The sequence below is a fragment of the Elephantulus edwardii genome, unplaced genomic scaffold, assembly GCF_000299155.1.
Source record: "Elephantulus edwardii isolate Elephantulus edwardi_28Jun2011 unplaced genomic scaffold, EleEdw1.0 scaffold00071, whole genome shotgun sequence".
Classification (NCBI taxonomy): domain Eukaryota; kingdom Metazoa; phylum Chordata; class Mammalia; order Macroscelidea; family Macroscelididae; genus Elephantulus; species Elephantulus edwardii.
In genome coordinates this window covers 14,731,342-14,736,093 of record NW_006399821.1, presented here as the reverse complement: position 1 = coordinate 14,736,093, position 4,752 = coordinate 14,731,342, and positions in this window count along the sequence as shown.

The window sequence follows — 4,752 nt, the reverse complement described above, 5'->3', positions numbered from 1 at the left end:
CACTTACCACTAGGTTGAGATCCCTACCAAGGCTCCGTAGGCCTCATGAAAGTGACTTCAAGAAGCGGGGCCACAGAGTAATAAACAGAAAAATGTCAGAAACTGTCCTCCTAGACGGTACTGCAAACACAATTTATAATCAACACTGTGACAGTGAACGTGAATGGTGGCCACCTGCAGCCTAAGGTGCGTCCTCATTCCACGTCAGTTCCCTCTTCCAATGTTTTCACAATGTCTGAAGCAGAATCTAGTTCCTTCTCCTCTGTTGCCTGGAAAAGGCTGAAAGTACTTGCATCCAGAAGCTTGAAAATCTGCCACTAAAAGGACATATTGTAGGAGGGAGGGGGAAATAAAATATCAGAGTCCCAGTCTGTATCGCTTTCAGATATGATCCCCTGAGCGATTCACATCCTCCCATAAGCCTCCTCTCTGGGTTAACAGTGCTCCTGAATTCTGGGGAGCTACTGCTCGAGTGTCATCTGGAAGGTCTCTTCTCCTAAATATGAGCCAACACTTAAGCCTTTAATGAGATATCAATTGAACAGTGTCAAAGATTTCTAGCAGTGGTGTGTGTTTGGGTTCCCCCCCCCCCCAAAAAACACGAGTTTAAAAGTGGTGGTAGTTCAGTAGTAGAATTCTTGCTTTCCATATATAGGAGATCTGACTTCCATTTCTGGCCAGTAAACCTCATAGGCACCATTCATTTTGTCAGTAAAGGTTTGCATGTTACTGTGCTGTTCAATAGGCTTCAGCTTCCAGACTAAGATGCATTAGAACGAAGATTTGGCATTCTATTTCAGAAAACAGCCACGAACTTATGGATCACAGCAATATAATTCACAACCAATCGTGGAGATACTGCAGGAGATACCTGCTCCAGGTGTAGGTTCCTCATGAGCAGTCAAGCACTCTGGGATTCCCATTCTTCTCAATGTCAGTCACACAACTTGTCATGATCCACACAGTCAAATGCCTTTGCATAGTCAATAAAGCACAAATAGACACTCTTCTGGTATTCCTTACTTTCAGCATACAGATTAAATAGGTATAAAAGATGCAACCCTGACACACTCCTTTCCTAATTTTAAACCATTGTAGTATCCTCTTGTAGTATCTCACCAAGTTGTGCCAAGAAATCTGGAGAACGACCACTTGGCAAACTGACTGGAAGAGATTGATATTTGTTCCCATCCCAAAGAAAGGTGGCCCAACAGAATGTGGAAACTACAGAACAATCTCACTGATTTCACATGCAAGCAAGATTTTACTGAAGATTATCCAAAAACGACTGGATCAGCACATCAACAGAGAACTGCCAGAAGTCCAGGCTGGGTTTAGAAGGGGTCATGATACTAGGGATATTGTAGCTGATGTTAGATGGATCTTGGCTGAAAGCAGGGAGTACCAGAGGAATGTCTATCTGTATTTCATTGACTATGCAAAGGCATTTGACTGTGTAGATCATAACAAACTATGGCTGACTCTGAGAAGAATGGGAATCCCAGAACACTTGATCATTCTAATGCGAAACTTATACTTGGACCAGGAGGCAGTCGTCAGAACAGAGCAAGGGAACACTGCATGGTTCAAAATTGGGAAGGGCGTATGCCAGGGATGCATCCTATCTCCATACCTTTTCAACATATATGCAGAACAGATTATCCGGGAGGTTGGGCTCTATGAGGAGAAATGTGGGGCCAAGATTGGTGGACGATTTATCAACAATCTGCGTTATGCGGATGACACAACCCTGCTTGCTGAAACTGAAGAGGACCTGAAGCGCCTGCTGCAGAGTGTCAAGGACTGCAGCCTACAATATGGATTGAGGCTCAATGTCAAGAAGACAAAGATTCTCACCACTGGACCAATTGGCAGCATCAGGATGGATGGTGAAGAGATTGAGATTGTACACAGCTTTAGCTTGCTTGGCTCCACAGTCAACAGTCTTGGCACCAGCAAGCCAGGAAATTAAAAGGCGCATTGCCATGGGAAAGTCTGCTGTTAGGGACCTCTCCAAAGTACTGAAGAGCAATGGTGTCTCTCTGGAGACTAAGGTGCGTCTGATACAGGCCATGGTCTTCACAATCCCTTGTTATGCATCAGCGAGTTGGACAATGACTAGGGAGGATAGAAATGGAACTGACGCCTTTGAGCTGTGGTGCTGGAGAAGAGTATTGAGAATACCATGGACTGCTAGGAAAACAAACAGATTTGTCCTGGAAAGGGTTAAACCGGGTGGCTCCTTGGAGGCAAGGATTCTGAGGCTCTGTCTAACATACTTTGGACATGTTGTGAGGAGAGACAAGTCCTTGGAGAAGGACATCATGCTTGGGAGGGTGGAGGGACAGCGCAGGAGAGGAAATCCCTCTATGAGGTGGATTGATTCAGTGACTGGGGTAATTGGGATGGGAGTGTCAGAGACAGTGGGATTGGCACGGGACAGAGCGGAGTTTAGGGCTGCTGTACATAGGGTCGCTATGAGTCGCAAGCGACTTGATGGCACATAACAACAACAGTATCCTCTTGCTGTTCACACAATAGCTTCCCTCCTGGCTTAGGTATAGGTTTTGCATCAGCACAATTAAGTGTTCTGGGATTGTCATTCTTCTCAACATTAGCCATCATTCGTTATGATCCACATAGTCAAATGCCTTTTCATAGTCAATAAAGCAATGATATCCCTGGTGCCACAGCCTCTTCTAAATCCAGCTCAAACATGTCACTTCCATGTCTATGTACTGTTCTATCCATGTTTAATAATCTTTGTCAAGATTTTACTCGTGATATTGAAGACATTGTCCAATCATTTACACATTCTATTGGATCACTTTTCTTGGGAATGGAAACAAACAAATATGGACTTTTTAAAATTTTTTTTTTTAGTCAGAAGTTTGGAGGCAGCTGTCCTTCCAATTTCCTGGCATAGACGGATGAGCATGTCTCGGGCTGTATCTGTCATTTGAAAGACATCAATTTATAACACATCAATTTCTAGGACTTTATTTTTTTTGCTAATGTTTTCACTGCAGCTTGAACTTTATCCTTCACTACCATTTGTTTGTGATTATATGGTACTTCCTGAAATATTTCAGTGTCAGGCTAATCTTTTGGGCACAGTGATTCTGTGCATTCCCTACATCTTCTTTTGATGCTCCTGGATCATTCAAGATTTTGCCCAGAGCAAATGTGAGGCTTGAATTTGTTTTTCAGTTCTTTCAGATTTAGAAATGCTGAGCAAGTTCTTTCCTTTTTATTCTCCAATTCTAGGTCTCTGCACATTCCATTATTATAGTTTTGTCTTCTTGGAGCTGCCCTTTGAAATCTTCAGTTCTTTTACTACAGCATCTCTTTCTTTTGTTTTGACCTCTTGACACTCTAGTGCAGTTTTCAAGGTGTCCTCTGGCGTCCATTTTGGCATTTCTTACTCCTCTCTGTAATGATCTTCTCTTCATGAATGATATCCTTGATGTCATCTCACTACTCATCTGGTCTTCTACCACTTGCGTTCAAAGCTTCAAACCTTTTTTAAGTGGGATAGACTCAAGATCACATATTGCTTCTCATATGGACTGGTTTAATTTTCTTCACCTTCAATTTAACTTGCTCATGAGTAACTGATGGTTTGTTCCATAGGCTGCACCTGGCCTTGTTTTGACAGATGTAATCTGATTCCTATGCTGTCTATCTGGTGAGGTCCATGTGTTATGTCCCATGGATTGTATTTTTTAAAAAAGTTATTTGCAATGAGTAAGTCATTGGACACACAAAAAAATTATTATTCTATTTCTACCTCATTTCTGTCACCAAGTCCATACTTTCCGACTACCATTCCTTCTTCACACTTTTCAAGTTTCGCAATCCAGTCACCAATTAATATTAATTCAATTTGATCATGTTTGATCCATTTCAGACAGCAAAAATTGATAAAAATCTTAGCTGTTGGTGCATACATTTCAATAACCATCATATTAACAGGTCTTGCTAGTACACATATGGATACTAATATCCTGTCATTCCCAACACTGTACCTCAGAAAATAACTTGTCTTTTTTATAAAATTTTTATACTTGTTTACTTATAAAGTTTGTATACATTGTTTTTCACAAAGTCTCTGTAAACTTCCATGAAAATTAATAATAGATCAGAGGACCAGAGGAAAGCCTTCAACAAGACGAGTTGATGCATAACATGATCAATTTGTTACATGATTTTCTGTGAATAAATGATTCCTTTAAAAATTCCTGTGTTGAGGGGTGAGAATGGGGGTGTTAATCATAGGGTCGCATAATTTGAGGGTGGAGGTGAGTAAAAGAAAGAACTTGTCCTTTTAATTATGAATGGAACACTATTCTTTTTTTCCATTCCCGGTATAATATACCATGTGATTTTCTGATTGAAAGTGGCCAAAGCTAGTCCATCTCATCTCACTAGTACCTAGAATGTTGATGTCCATGCGTTCCATTTCACTTTTTTAGAACTTCTAATTTTCCAACAGTCACTCTGTACATTCCTTGTTCAACAATTAGAGGATTTTTTTTCTCCTCATTTTGACTGATTTCCAATCTAGACTCTACCTCTAATACTACCAATGACTTGTTTGTGTTTCCCCTTGTCTTTGCCAATTCAAGTCGCAAAATAAAATCATTGCTGTTAATAAAGATACCATTTGACCCAGCAATTCCACTACTGGGAATATACCCTAAAGAGACCATAAATGACATCCAAGTAGATATATGTATACCCATGTTTATC